The sequence below is a fragment of the Mesocricetus auratus genome, unplaced genomic scaffold, assembly GCF_017639785.1.
Source record: "Mesocricetus auratus isolate SY011 unplaced genomic scaffold, BCM_Maur_2.0 Super-Scaffold_100694, whole genome shotgun sequence".
In the NCBI taxonomy this organism is placed as follows: Eukaryota; Metazoa; Chordata; class Mammalia; order Rodentia; family Cricetidae; genus Mesocricetus; species Mesocricetus auratus.
The window spans coordinates 5028443-5045329 of NW_024429268.1; positions in this window are offsets into that span (position 1 = coordinate 5028443).

Here is a 16887-nt window from a genome sequence, read left to right on the forward strand (position 1 = left end):
CTAACCTGGAGTGTCTCTGCTTCCTGGTCAGTACACATGACAAGAGCCCTTGTTGCAAGCTCCTGTCGCTTTCATATCTTTTATCACCATGATGGACTATATCCTGTGAACTGTACTCCAAAGTAAAGTTATGTTGCTCTGTCAGATATCTGTTCACAGTGATGAGAAAAATACATTGAGTTGGGGAGGCCAATATCTGTAAATGAGAACGTATGACATCAACCAGCCCCTGTGGTGCAGTAGCAGTTCTGCTAATTCGCAGGCCTCTGCTTGAGTGTTTCTAAGGCTGGAATGCCAGAGCAGGTATTTCTGACTCACTCCAATCCTGGCAGCTGAACATCATCCTTATAGACCTTATAAAACCTGGGACATTGCTTTGAGAACTTTCCCACTACAATTTCCAAACAGCACTACTGTTTAGTCGGCAGAGAGAGCCTTACATCTGTTTTTTTTTGTATTTCCATTTTTTATAATGTTAATTTTAAATAGCTTGTTTTACATGTCAATCCCAGTTCCCTCTCCCTCCCCTCCTCCCACACCCCTCCATCCCCCGATCCTCCTACCATATTGCCAATTCCTTCCACATAGGGGATATCTAGAGTCTGTCATTTGACTCAGGGTAGGGTCCAGGCACTCCCCCTAAGAGTCCAGGCTGAGAGAGCATCCCTCTTTGTGCTATGGACACACGATGTCTGTTAGTATTTGAGGGATAAACACTGATCCACTGCTCAGGACCCCATAGGTTGCCCAGGTCTCCTCCCTGACTCTCACATTCAGGGGGTCTGGATCAGTCCCATGCTGGCCTCCCAGTTGTCGGTCTGGAGTCCACGAGCTCTCCCCTGTTCAGATCAGCTGTTTCTGCTGGTTTTGCCAGCCCATTCTTTGCCAATTTGCTCATCGCTCTTCTCTGTCACTGGGTTCCTTGGGTTCTGTTCAGTATTTAACTGTGGGTGTTTGCCTCTGCTTACATCAGTCACTGGATGAAGGCTCCAGGATGGTTATAGACATCAAGTTCACTATCAGGAATGGGCATTCGAGATGGTCTCTACACTATTGCTTAGCTTGCCAATTGGTGTCATCCCTTTAGATCATTAGAGGTCACACTGGTGCCTGATCTGTCTTCTAACCTATGATTCCCTCTTCCCCCTATTCTACCCCCCCAGTCAACCTTCCTGTTCCCCCCTGACCTACTCTCTCTTCCTCTTCTCCCCCTCTCTATTTCCCAGCTCCCCCCACACCCCTCGGCGTGTTCCCCATCTGTTCAGAGGATCTTGCCTCATTTCTCTTCTCTTGGGTACCATGCATATCTTTTATGTTCTTTCCTGTTTCCCAGACTCTCTGACATTGGAAGTGCAGACTGGCACTCTCCTGATCCATGTCTAACATCCATATATGAGTGAGTACATACCATGTTTGTCTTTTTGTGACTGGGTTACCTCACTCAGGATGGTTTCTTCCAGTGCTATCCATTTACCTGCGAATTTCAAGATTCCATTGTTACCACATTTTCTCTATCCACTGTTCAGTTGAGGGGTATCTAGGTTGCTTCCAGGTTCTGGCTATTACAAATAATGCTGCTATGAACATAGTGGAGCAGATGCCCTTGTTGTATCAATTTGCCTCTTTTGGATATATGCCTAAGAGTGGAATTGTTGGGTCTTGTGGTAGATTGATTCCCATTTTCCTGAGGAATCTCCATACTGATTTCCAAAGTGGCTGTACGAATTGGCACTCCCACCAGCAGTGGAGGAGTGTCCCCCCCCCCCTCCACATCCTCTCCAGCATAAATTGCCTTCGGTGTTTTTGATTTTAGCCATTCTGACAAGAGTATCTCAAAGTTGTTTTGATTTGCATTTCCCTGATGGCTAAGGATGTTGAACACCTTCTTAAGTATCTCTTGGCCATTTTAGCCTCCTCTATTGAGAATTCTCTGTTTAGTTCTGTACCCCACCTTTTAATTGGATCCTTCAGCCTTACATCTTGTTTGATGAGAGGATGGGGCAGTATCTATCTTATCTGAAGAGAGCACTGACTGACTACATTCTGGTCAGTGTCCTCATATGACTCTGCATCATCTCAGGGCACAGGAAGTAACCTCACAACACTGGAGAATCTTACAGCACTGTTTCCACGTTGGAATTGCTCTCAGCGGGTCCATCCAGTATCCTTAGCTAGACTAGTCAGGAGAGTGGAATTTCCAATAAGGAATACCTGTGAAAGCCAGAATGGGAAGCTTCCATAAAATGCACAGTCACCCACGTGGGTAAACTAAGACCTTGCGTTCAGAGCAACCCTGAACAGAATGCAGAGAGTTGCAAGAAAATACAGACAGAAAATTAAACAAAGTCTGGAAAATGAAACTTTGTGACCAGAGCAAAAATTTTTTGACAAAGAGAAGCCAATAATACAAGCCCACGAGATAAAGAACACAGTGGCTGAGGCAAGCAGTTCAACTAGAAGCTTCAGTATTAGATTATGGTATGTAAAAATACCACTGAGCTCAAACACAAGTCACTTGAGTTATTATTGAAAGGACAGGAGTAAAAAATAAGAAAGCTTTTGAGAATTATCAAGATACCACCAAGATACCAAAGGGGAGGGGAAATTTCATTAAAAAATAGAGAACAGGAAAAGAAAAAAAATAAGGATGGGATGGTTGAAGTTTTCCTAAATTTAGTGAAAGGTAATAATAGATAGAGGAAGTTGTGAAGCCTTCATCCAAATTCAGTCCAAAGAGGAATTCACTAACCACGATCAACTGTAACAAATCAAAAATAAAGAATTCTGAAAGCAGCAAGAGATAAGAAACACCAAGTTTAAGGGAGGTCATATGCGAAGTAGCTCTTAGAAGACTTCATGCAGTTCAAGAGAGGTGAATTGAGTTCTGGAGGAAAAGAAATGGAAAAATCTTCAGACTAAGAGTCTTGGACAAATAGTTCTCCCGAACTCAGAGAGACATTGGTCATTTCCACCCACACCAGTACTCAAGAGGCCCAGGCAGGACGGTCGCCAAGAGTTGGAGACCAACTTAAGCTACAAAGTAAGAACTGTCTCAAAACAAACAAGTGAGATAAATGAGGGGGACATAACGGTTTCCCCAAGTGAAAACCAAAGAACTTCACTTGATTTTTTTGGTCTTACAGACATTTCTAAATGTGTTCTCTAAGCTGAAACCCAAAGCTGGTAGTGGATGAAATAAAAGAGGAAAGTTCCAAGGCCAGTGGTATCAATAATATATAACATATTGTAACACCCTGAGTGTGGTACAGAAGAGAGAATGTGATCTTCAGCATGAAGATTAATAAAAAAACACTATAAACAAATTACATAAAGATGTAAAAAGTTAAAAATAGCCATAAAATGGAGTGACCCTGCAGTTTCTCTACAAGTTGCAATAAACTTCAAATAGCTTGTTCTAATTATTAGTTGTTGGGGCTGAGAGAGGATGAGTGGTTAAGAGCATGTTTTGTTCTTGCATCAGACTGTGGTTTGGCTCCCAGAATCTATAAGGTGGTTCATAACTATGTGTTACTGTAGTCCTGGCGGATCTACCACCTTCTTCTGACCTCTGTGGGAACCAGGCATTCATGGGGTACACAGAGATAGATATAAAACACTGACATGCATAAAATAAAATAAATCTAGAAACAAGAGTATTAGTTGTTTTTATTAAAGCCTTTGAGGAATCAAAAAGCAAAAGACTGTACTACTTGCACAAAACAATAACAACAAAAAATTCAAACTGTTCCATCACAGAAAGCTGTCAGACAAGGGAAGAGGCGATCATATAATTATATTGTAAACTCAATTCGAAGAAATTTCAAAACGAAAGAAAAAATCCTAGGGTATCTATAAAGCAACCAGAAAACATGTCATAAAACGGTGGTAGATGTACTTACCTATCTGTAATTGCCATAAGTGGATTGTTATCCAGTCAAGAGATATAAAGTGATTGAATGGATTAGAAAAATTTAATACATGACTTTACACTGCTGTAAAAGTCTTAATAGTAGAAACCTAAAAGTAGAGAGATGGAAGACAGTCTACATAAAGGAAAACAAAAGAGAAGGGATAGTGAGACAACATGTAGAAAAAAAGACCTTGAAATTTAAAAATTGTAAAAGAAACGAGAGAAGTCCATTGCATGAGATAAAGGGATAAATTCATCTAGAAGCAACAGCAATTATAAATATATGTATTCAACATTGGTGCGCGCATGCACACACACACACACACACACACACACACACACACACACACACACACACATAATAAAAGCTACTTACTGATCTGAACGGTGAGAAAGAGTGAAACACAGTAACAGCCGAGAAGCATAATGCCCCACTTTGAGAGACAGACAGATCAACTGGTCAGAATCAATCAGAAAACATTAGGTTTGAGTTACGTGTCAGACCAACACAAAACACATTCTTTTCAAAAACACCATGTTCTCTAGGTGAGATCATTTGTTAGGACAGAAAATAGTTCTTAAAATAGTAACCATCATGGTTAAAGTCAATTGTCAATTCACTCTAGAATAACTTGGGAGATAAGTCTGTGGGCATGCTTTTGGGGGGATTATTTTGGTTGCCTTGACTGAGATGGGCTTCTGAGCTTTATAAAAGGGGAAAGTGAGTTGAGTGCAACCATTCAGTACTCTGCTTTCTAACTGTTTGTGTGATGTGACCAGTGGACTACAGCCTCTGCCATCTTGACTTCTCTGGCAGGATAGACTGCAATCTGGAACTGGGAGTCCAAAATAAACCCCTTCTCCCTCAAATTTCGTTCATTGGGGTATTTTATCACAATCACATAGAAAAATTAAGACAGACACCCGAGGTTGGGATTGTATCAAGGTTCTTCTTCAGTCACTGGAGCACAAGACTAAGACAGGAACAGCAGGAACAAAAATGGAAAAATTCTCAAATGCATGAAAATTAAACAGTTTTCTCCTAAACAACCAATAGGTCATGCAAACTGTATGGGAGGGACTAAAAAATATAAAACTTAAGACAGAACATATAAAAGCACCAAAAACAGTCCTCAGAGGAAAATTCATACCCGTAAACACACACCAAATAAATAAATAAATAAATTTATATATATAAATAAACCTCTAGTTAAACAATCTAACACTTGGCTTTAAAAAGCTAGGAATAAATATTAAGGTCAAGCTCAGCAGAAAGAAAGAATGAAGACCAGAGAGTAAACAAATACAACAAAAATGAGATAAAAAATAAGCAATAAAGATTTAGAAAGATAATCAAAATGAACAAACCCTTAGACTGGCAAGGAAAAGGAATACAACTAGGATTAGAAGAAGAAACACTTCAAAAGGAGAGACATCCAAAAGAGCCTAAGAAACTGATATCAATGATTGTGTATCACTGAACTGGATGCTCCTAAAGAAATAGGTTAACTCCTAGGTACATGGAATCTGCCAAGACTGAAGCACCTCACACCAACAATAACTGATGAAACTGAGTCAGTGACAAAATGCAGAGTGAAAGAAAGACCAGGGACTTAGCTTCAAATCAGAGTCCTGGTAGCAAAGACTCACTGTTTCCCCAAACTCTAAAAATTGGAGTGGAGAGAATGCATCAAGCTGGTCATTCTATCAAGTTAGAATTTCCCAAATGTAAAAGCCAGACAAGGACAATGAGAAAAGAGAATCTCTTTGATGAAAGCAGAAGCAAATATTTTTTAGCAAATTACCAGCAGGCTAATTTCAAGGATACAGCAAGTAGGTTATTGCAGGGTGAAGGTGCACTTATATCCTAATCTATAAAACATTGAAGCTCATCATAGTTTACCTTGAATGTATCATTAACATTAAGCTAAAGTTAGGTGGTACCATCATCCAACACAAAGCCCAGTAAGCGCTGAATATAGCAAGTAATCTATTGAGTGCCTGAATCCAAAAATACTGACAGCACAATCTACTAGAGATTATCTGTTGCTACATTTATGATCACTGCCTGGCATTTGGACAAAGAAGCATGTGAAGATCAAAATTCAAAATCTGGAGCATGGTTTCTGATGCACGCATATATATATATCTCATATTCTCATACAGTGACATACAGTAAATCACCAAAAGCGCTGGCCCATCTTGTCCTCATAATAGCCAGGTTGTGGAATCAAAGAAAGTTTCTGTTACATGGGAATGAGAACAGAACTGGGATATGTATGCACAATATACTCTCCGGCTTCTAAAATGACTGAATTGTCCTTCATGTCAGTGTGGATAAGCGCAAAGAATGCCGTGGAGAGCTAAGTTACTTACATAGGCACACAAGGGTAAACCCCACAGGATATGTCTGTGGAAAGAGGAATGACAGCTACCAGAGGCTGGAGTTGAGGCAGAGGGAGTTGCTTGTCGGATGGCACAATGTTTCGGTTATGCAGAAGGAATGAACTTTGGATTCTGTTGCACGGCAGAAGTGACTGTAGTTAACAATGAATGACAGCACATTTCATTTCGAAATAACCAAAAGGGTGGATTTCAAGTGTTTTTTTCCCACCTAGAACAATAAGCAGGGTGGTAATTATGCCAATTTGTATGACTAAATTATTTAAAATCATGTACGTACATCAAGACATAATAAATAAATGTTACTTTTCCCATGAACACATAAAATTAAGAAGAGCGCAGGTCTTGAAATCAGATAGATTTTCATTGAAAGCCTGGATTGTTCTCTGGTGGATAATATTGCACTCCTTTTATACCTCTTGAGATGGTGTCTCTTGGAGCTAAAGCTGTCCTTGACGCCTACCCTTCTGCCTTCATACCCCAAGTGGTGGGGCATGGTCATGTACTGCCCTGGATTTCTCTATGTTCATTTCCTTTCACACCAAGCATTCAAAAGTATTGCTCAGTCTTAGTACTATTTTTTTTAAAGCAGCATGACAATTCCTCCTATTGATGAACTATAATTTTCCCAAAAGAAGTATAGTTAAGGGAACTTTTTCTAATTGGGGACAGAAGAGTTATTATGTTGAATTAACTTTTAGAGTCTTTGTTAGCTTTGGGTATTTTGTCAAATATTTGACAGTGACTCAGCTGGGGAGGAATTTTTAAACCTGAATAATGTGGAGCTGTTACAAGGTAATAAAATTGGGAGTGCATGCTTACTTGTCAGAAAAGTTTTGTGTTTCCATGAACAGTTAGGACTTTTTTGTGTGTGGATTTCCTGGTGGTGGGAGATTAGGCCACCACTATTCACAGTGTGATTCATACAGGTTACTAAATTCCTATGCTGGCTGATTTTTGTCAACATAGACATATAAAGGTAGACATATCTTTTTATAAACCTAGACACATCTTCAAAGAGGTATGTCTTAATTGAAAAATAAAAGCCTCCATAAGATTGCCCTGTGGGGGTATTGTCTTGATTAATGATTGATGTGGGAGGGCTCATCCCAAAGAAGTCAGCTCCACCCCTGGGAAGGTAGTCTTGAGTTGTATAAGCAAATGCGGGTTCTCCATGGCTTCTGCATCACTTTCTGCCTCCAGGTTCCTGCCCTGGTTGAGTTCCTTCTCCAGTTTCCCTCAGTGACAGACAGCCTGGAAGTGCAAGATGAAATAAACCTTTCCTCCTCAAGCTGCTTTTGGACATAGTGTTTATCACAGCAATAGAAACCTAACTAAGACAGTTCACCAGAGAAGTTGGTTAAATCCAGGCACTGTTTGACTTTGACATTGTAGGACAGTCCACGTCCAGATCTATGTTAGAAATTCGTTCTGTCCAAGCCCACAGGTTTAGAATGTCACCATCCCTCATTGAACACTGAATATTTTGAACGGTCAAATGTCACACTTTGACTCAGGATGATTTTAAGTCTCTGTGACCTGTTATTAAAATAGTTAATGATTTCTTCTCTAATAATGTTTCTATTGCATTGATGATGCAGGAGCTAGTTAGAATTGGTACAGCCTAAGTGTCACAACTTTGCAAACATACAGTGTCTGTGACCAACGCGTTTGTCCCTCCTTTTGAATCACTATGTTTAGACATGTCATTTTGCAACATTCAAGTGTCTTTTAAGCTTCATCACTTCCAAAGACAGAGTGCTCAAAGTTGAAGTCACTATAGATATTTTCTATAGGTATATTTTATATCAGTCAATCTTCAGAAAGTTTAGAATTTTGGGCTGCTTGAGAAGACACAGCTCTTCACACCAAGTTGTACTAAGGTGGCTTCTTCACGGAAGAACCACACTTTACAGGTACATTATCTGTGAGAATAGGAATCAGGTGACAGGACCCCCAAGCAACAACAACAAGACTGTACAGCCAAGGAGAAAGAAGTTCCACTGGCTTGGGACCAGAAGAAATAAAGTTTGACCAACTCTGAAGCCAGAGTAGAAGAAGCTTGTAAATGTGGTATTGGGCTTGTATCCAAATCCAAATCAAAGAATGCTGGATGCTGTCCTTGCAGGCGTAGACTCGAGAGTTTAATGAAATGAAGTAGAAGCTTAATGTTTTTAAAAAAGCTTCACAGTAGATTCTAATGGATCAATCATCTAATGATTATAATGGTCGTTCTAAGGGGTTTAGAGAGTGTTACTGAACGTTGAAATTCTTATTTGTAAGTTTCCTTTCTTTCTCCTTTTTTAAAATACTTTTTTCTTTCTCTCTTTATTGCTTCAGTTTCTTACCTTTGTATTTGAGGACCATATACAAGGCAGCTGTACTTTTGGTACTGCTACAGACACAAGGTTCTTTTGTCTTTTGTCCCCAGTAAAGCTCTTATATTCTGAGTCATTTGCTCTTAGCACTGACACCTGTTTCCTGGCCACCACCACTACCAGGGCTCCCTCTGGGCTCCCCCACCAGAGCTTGCATTATTTATTCCATTTCCCAGAGTTATGTGGCATATATTTTAATTTCTTTTAATCCATTACCTCTGCAGAGATGAACCAAGAAATGTGGACGTTCAATATCTCCTGGGATATTTTCATGACTGCCCTTACATATATGATGCTTTTTGGTAGCCACCACTTTGAAACCAAAGCAAAAACAAACTAACTAACTAACTAATTAGCTACCTTGTGGGTTGTACAATAGAAGCTCATTCAAAGTACTCAGTAACTTCTTTATAGAAGTGAGTGTTAAAATAATTGGACTATAGCTCAGCATTTCTAATAATAGAAGAGAAATGTTCACATAGCTCAGCAACATTGTAGTGATTTGGGTTTTACCTCTTTTCCTGCCATTTACTCTATTGAGCCTCCTTTCTTCCCTTTGCCTCTTCCTCCTTCTTCCTTTTTTTCCCCTTCTCTTTTTCTGTCTCCCTCTTCCTTTTCTGAAAGGGTCTTGTGTACCCCAATTCAGTTTCAAAGTCGTCACGTAGCCAAGGATGACCTTGAGCTCACGGTCCTCTTGTCCCCACCTTGAAGTTCTCGGATTATAAGCACGTACTAGCATTTATTATTTATTTGTTTGCTGTGCCTATCCCTCCAACAGGATGTAAGTTTAGTGGGAGGGGAATTTCATCTCCTGCTCATCAGGAAGGCACACAACATTAACTGTAAGATAGCAGTCAATCAACAAACATTTACTGACAGTAATAAAATGAGTAACCATCTTCCAGAATCAAAATATCTCAAGGGGTTGGCGAGATGGCCCAGCAATGAAGCCCTCCCACGGTTCTTGCAGAGGACCTGGGTTTGGTTCTCAGCACCCGCACGGTGGCTCACCACCATCTGTTCCCATCGCTTCAGCTCCAGTAGGGTTTCTTTAGGCTGTAATTTAAAAAAAAACGTGCTTCTCTTCTCTTGTGGAAGCTTTCATAGAAACGCTGATATTCCTGGTGGGTTCATGATGTACAAAATGAGAAAGGTGACCACAGGGAAACAGAGCTGTGAGGGTTGGAGGGACAGAATCTTTGGCTTGTTTCCATCAAGGGGCCTGAGTACTCAGTGTTGCAATGATAAAAAAAGCATCTTGAGAGAGAAAGATACCATGCAACAGAGTTCAAGCAGAGGTTAGAGGCTGTCCTCCTGGGACAGGAGCAGCAGGACAGAGGCAGAAAGGAGAGAGAGAGAGAGAGAGAGAGAGAGAGAGAGAGAGAGAGACAGAGAGAGACAGAGAGAGACAGACAGACAGACAGACAGACAGACAGACAGACAGACACAGACAGACAGATACAGACACAGACAGACAGACAGACAGACAGACAGACAGACTGAGGGTGTATCCTGTCAGAACTCCAAAGGGAGGCCAGTACAAATGCTTAAATATTAACATTCAGGACTTGAGGAAGTTTGCTTTCCAAACCTCTCGAAGAAAAACCTTTGAAGCAGAATATCTCCAAGGCAGAGCTTGACTCCATGTTCCCCTGCTACAGGAAAACATGTTCCAGCCCACTTTTACAATACACTAGGGGCTGCATTGCCAGGCCTTCATGCATGGGGAGTTACTTAGTCTTACTTCACCTTGATATGCTATGCTTTGTTGATACCTATGAGAGGTTTGCCCCTTTCTGAGCAGAAAGAGCGGAGGAGTGGATTGGGTGTGGGTGGGGACAGGGACAGGAGTGGGGGTGAGGAGGGAGGGGAGACAGCAGCCACTATGCAAAATAATTGAATAAATACATTTTAAAAATACTTTTAGAACATGAAAGTCTATGAGGTAGACCAAGAAATACACTCCCTCACCAAACCAACACACCACATCACATGCCCAGCCGTATACAGGAATGGACAATGTGGAGAAGGAAATGCCATCTTATGTATATTGTACTTATTTCACATGGGTATGCCTATGTCACACCTAAGCCCTACGAAATGCATATTGCTGTGAGAAAATTAAGGAGTATAGAAGTTAATTCACCCAGGATGACACAAATATTAGATGACCACATAAAATTAATGTCTAGATCTTTTCAGTTACAAAGCAACTCCTCTTATGCCATACTGCCTCATGCTGTTGAAATTCCAACTTAATTTTCACAGCAGACCTCTGAGCATGGAGGTTAGGATTAGCATCCCTTGGCTGCAAACTCATTTTGTCTGTGGAGCTGGATCAGTGTGCTTTAGTTGCTGGGGTTTCTGGAGAGAGCAGGAGGTAAGGAAAGATCAGGAGTGCCTTCAGGCGAATTGGCACACCACCACGCCCTCTCATCCTTACACTGTGTGCTTTTTGGCACATCCTGCCTCTACAGGAAACGTCTCCAGCATCTCCACAATGTCATGAGGCTGCCCAGAGGGCAGGGGACAGGGTGTTCTTCCTAGTTTTATTAATGAAACCATGTCTTTGTGTTAGGGATCAATTTGATCTACCTGCCTCCACCTGCTTACCATTTCCTTTCTACACTTTCCAGGCTTCAGACTTATTGTGGTGGCCTGAAATCCACCAGTGTCCACCCTGAACTTCATCCTTGAGCTTGAAACACTCCCTGCAATACCCTGCTGCTTCTGTCATCACCTCAACATTCAACTCAGTGAATTCAAAACGTGTTTTCAAGGAGCTGTCCCCATCCAGCCTCTATGATTTCTTCAGTCTGCCACGTGTGAAATCAGGAGTCCTCAAGTCATGTGGGTTTCCTGTCCATCTCCACTTTTCTTCCACTTCCTTCTTACATATCTCCCTTGTACAACTCTCCACTGTGTGTGCTGCTGCAGGGTTTGTTGCTGTTTTTTTTTTTGCCTACTGCCCTTGCCTTTTATTTCCTTTAACTCAAGAAATCTTAAAGGATACTATTACATCATCATCCTTTCTAAAGTGATGCCCTCATCAGGACACTTCCCTTAATGACATCTAGATGTGTCTCTGCCTATCAAGGTGGCAGAAATTATGGGGCAGTATTCAAGACCTTCTACCACACAGTCAACTTGTGTCTATGAATACTCTGCCTACTTTATTTCCTATGTATAATTTCTACCTCCTAGACATTATCATTGAAGATTCCCCAAAGAGCTTTACTTATATTGTCAACTTTCATAGTTCAGCTATGAAAGAAAGATACATGCATTCCTTGAGACATGCTTCATGTGATCCCTCTGTAGATAGTGTCTTCTTTTCTTTTTTATTAATTTGTCTAATTGTTTTTGGTTTTTCAAGACAGGGTTTCTCTGTATTGCTTTGGAGGCTGTCCTGGATCTCACTCTGTAGACCAGGCTGGTCTGAAACTCACAGAGATCTTCCTGCTTCTGCCTCCAGAGTGCTGGGATTAGAGGCGTGCATCCCCAACACCCGGCTAGATAGTGTTTTCTAACCCTTCTATGTCACAATGTATTACCATGGAGTTTTGGTATTTTGGATATACATTGCAGAAATAACCATTTCTTTCTGTATCATAGTCACTTACCTACTTGTGTTCACAGTCTACTAAAACATCAAGTCCTTAGAGAATTAGCTACTTCAAGACTAGCAGCATCTTTGCAGATCCCAAACTTGCAACAAGACGTTGACCTGCTGATTGCTGAGATACAGGTAACAATAAGAAGGGTGGAAAGTAGAGAGAGAAGGTATGAATGGGAACATGGTTAAGTGTGTGACCAAGAGTGATTGGGACAGAGAAAAAAAATTGTTGGATGGCCAATGTGGCTAAAACAAAGGACTTCTGAATGAAAATACTGAGAGAAATGTGTTGGAAAGGTAGATTGCAGCTACCAGTGAAAGGCTAATTTGGGTTGAAGTGATTCAGTGTGCGGCAGACTGCCATGATGGGTCATTAAACATTCCATCTGTACACAATGGCAATTTCCTGCTGAACATCAGAGCAAATTGTGTTCCTTGGGCCAATATACTTTGTGAGGAACAGACTGTCTTTGGGTATGGTTACTCAATTATGAATAATTGGTTCATATTGTATCCCTTAAAGATGGAAAATATAATAATTACCTGATATGTTTGCATTTGGATTTGGTGGTCAGCAACTAATGAATGACTAAAAGGCTTAAGGTCAATGTCCTTAATGGAAGGATGTTCACAGAGTGGTAATTATATCTTCAAAAAAACCCCTAAAAGTTACACTTATTTTTATTTATTTGAGTGTGTGTGTGTGTGTGTGTATGTGTGTGTTTGAGTGTGTGTAGATTAGAGGATAACTTTGGGGAGACTTTAGATCTCTTTTCCACCGTGTGTGTTCTAAGGATAAAATACAGGTTGCCAGGCTTATCAGCATGCTGTTTTACTTGGTGATCCAGTTACTGGCCTGATTCTATTATACTTTACCATACCATTCAGAATAGAGCATAGTATACTAGTTTCCAGAAGGGTTACTAAACTGTATAAAGAACGACACAGGAAGCAAAAATCAAGAAACAGCGTGAAATCAAGTAAAACATACATGCTTGGGAAGATCAAAGAGCTCAAAGGATGGTACTCCTTGTCTCCCTCCCTTACATCTAACTCTCTTCTAGAAGAGTGGATTCTACTTTATCTTCTCTGGTAATGTTCTCTGTTCCGTGTGTGTGTGTGTGTGTGTGTGTGTGTGTGTGTGTGTGTGTGTGTGTGTGTGAGTTCCCCTTATTCCAGGCAGGAGAGCAACTCCTTTCCCACTTGGCAGAGAGAAGAGCCTTGGATTTGGTAAGTTCATCTACTAAAAGAAACACAGTTGTTTCTTGATGGGCTTCAGAGAAGCCTACCACACCCTTGCTGTCATTGCCCATAGGGTGATAACTTGAGGGAGTGAGAGAAGAAGAGAGATGGGTATCTGTAGTTGTTCATCATGGAAGTTAAGATAGCACAACGGTATGGGAATTCGTTCTCCCCTTTAACATGAAAATATGTGAGCATCAATAGTGAGACATGGGGCAGGGTTTAAAGGCACAATGTGTACGAGAGTTTGAGCATCCTCCTATGAACTGAACTCTGGTGACCATGGTCTGGCACGTTTGAGCACACATATGTACCTTAGTGGTCCTGATGTATGCCAGTGTTAATGCATGGAATTGTGAATTGTAACATGTGAGTGCTGAGCGTGAGCACTCCCTGAGTTAGTTATCTTCTGCGTTTGCCTTATTTACATATGTTGTCTTTTTGAAGTCTTTAGTCCAGGACAAATATCTGGCTGCAGGCCCATGGAAGGAACTGCTTGACTTCATCACTTGGGACATTGGTATTGTTTGTCATGGTTCCGGAAACACGAATCTTTAGGACAGAAATTAACTTGTGACTTCTTGTCCTGGACTGCCTGTGCAGCTTTTGGTCATTCTGGTCCACTAAAGAGCTGTTTCTCTACACTATTAAATGGGCATTTCAAGAAACAAAGCCTTCCTCTGGTAAATTTAACAAGAAAATGATCCTGGCAAAGAGGAGACTACTGGTGTCTCTTGTCTGACCACACTAGAGGCTAGAGCACAATGTTATGAAAAAGATGTCTCTAATTGATCTTTGAAGGGATTGCTTCTGAACCAAAAAGGGAGAAATCCAAGGAGGGTGAGTGAGGAGGAGGACACTCTCAGAGTTAACTGTCTCAACATTGCTGTGCATGGCATAAAGGTAATGACATCACTTGCTAATGAAAACCAGGAGTTACCATAAAAAATATAGCTTGGTTTATGTCATCTTTTGCCATTGTTCGTTTCTGATGCTATAATTTGAAATGCCAGTGTTTCTTGAGAGGAAGGCTATTGATATCTAAACAAACACATAACTTCCTTTAAAGTCCTCTAGTTTGGTTTTGGGAATGTGTGCCTATGGAATAGGAGGACCAGCTAAGTGTTACAGGAAGCTGTTTTTTTCAGGGCTACAGTCAGAATCCCGCTGACTTGCCCACGGTTCATACCTGAGAGGAGGAGTGTGGATTGAGAAAGGCTAGCTAAAGGCGTTAAGAGAAACACAGAGACACAGGATAAAATCAAGAGGGCAGATTCACTCCATACTCAATGCCACAAGTTTATTTTCAATATTCCTAAATACCTTTCCCGAAAAGGGGATCATGGTATCATGTATATGGAACAAATTGACTTTTCTTCCTTAATTCTCCAAGGATTCAGTAACCACACCTTATATTTAATTTCTCGTTATTTGGTCTTGAGGGTCAGGAGTAACCACACCTCATACCAAGTCTGTTGTTATTTAGATAGCATACCCAAGGCCAAGATCAAACATCCTACTGTAACCATGCCTTAGGGAGCATCAACTCAGACAAATAAATAAAGTCAGAATTTCCTAGCATCCTTAGGATGTTAGGATGTGCTTAGGAACATGGCAAAACTTGTACTATGTAATGAAGGTTGCAAAACACTGAAATTGTGGAAACCTATAGCCTGGAGTCTAAATCTAGCATAGTTAACTACCTACCTAGACACTGAAAGAGGAGCGATCACCCTTTCTTATCAAAGTTTTGTACTGTTGCGTAGACAAGTCTTTTTGGGGGGGGCACAGCTGATCTGATGAATACGGGACTGTCTTGCTGGGATGGCCACACTCTATAACACACATCCAGAGATGAGTATCACTAATCCCTCCAGTGGTTCTCAGTCCTGTCGGGGTGATAAGGAAGACCAGCCATTATACCTGTTTAGCTTTTTTAATTTTAATTTTAAATAGCTTGTTTTACATGTCAATCCCAGTTCCCTCTCTCTCCCCTCCTCCCGAACCCTTCCACCTCCCCGCCCCAGCCTCCCACCCTATTGCCAATTCCTTCCACATAGGGGATATCTAGAGTCTGTCATTTCACTCAGGGTATGGTCCAGGCACTCCTCTAAGAGTCCAGGCTGAGAGAGCATCCCTCTTTGTGTTATGAACACACAATATCTGTTTGTATTCCAGGAATAAACACTGATCCACTGCCCAGGGTCCCATAGGTTTCCCAGGCCTCCTCACTGACTCTCACATTCTGGAGAGTCTGGATCATTCCCCTGCTGGCCTCCCAGCTGTCGGTCTGGGGTCCAAGAGCTCTCCCCTGTTCAGATCAGCTGTCTCTGCTGGTTTTGCCAGCCCATTCTTTGCCAATTTGCTCATCACTCCTCTCTCTCTGTCACTGGGTTCCTTGGGTTTAGTTCAGTGTTTAACTGTGTGTGTTTGCCTCTGCTTCCATCAGTCACTGGATGAAGGCACCAGGATGGTTATAGACATCAAGTTCACTATCAGGAATGGGCATTCGGGGTGGTCTCTCCACTATTGCTTAGCTTGCCAATTGGTGTCATCCCTTTAGATCACTAGAGGTCACACTGGTGCCTGATCTGTCATCTAACCTATGATTCCCTCTTCCCCCTATTCTACCCCCTACTCAACCTTCCTGTTCCCCCATGACCAACTCTCTCTTCCTCTTCTCCCCCTCTCTTTTTCCCAGCTCCCACTCCCCCCCCCCCACCCCGTGCCGTGTTCCCCATCTGTTCAGAGGATCTTGCCTTATTTCTCTTCTCTGGGGTACCATGCATATCTCTTAGGTTCTTTCCTGTTTCCCAGACTCTCTGTCAGTGGACGTGCAGATTGGCACTATCCTGATCCATATCTAGAATCCATATATGAGTGAGTACATACCATGTTTGTCTTTTTGTGACTGGGTTACCTCACTCAGGATGGTTTCTTCCAGTGCTATCCATTTACCTGCAAATTTCGAGATTCCATTGTTTTTTTTTTCTGCTGAGTAATACTCCATTGTGTAAATGTACCACATTTTCTCTATCCACTGTTCAGTTGCGTAGACAAGTCTTAATGAGTGCTATGAGCTGGATCCTGTAAGACCGTCTTAAGAATTTGAAGCAAATTCCGGAGACAATGATGGCTGTTTGACCTGAAAGGCAAGTTAGGATAAGGCTGTCCTTATGGATCTGCTGACATACAGCTTTGTCAGGTAGAACGAACTCAGAGAAAGTTGGTCAAGAGAGGAAACAGGATGAGACAACAGCCAGAGGCAGAAGAGGAACACAGTACAGTCAGCATACAGGGAAGCAAACAGAAGGAGACAGTTCTCAGAGATGGCTGGA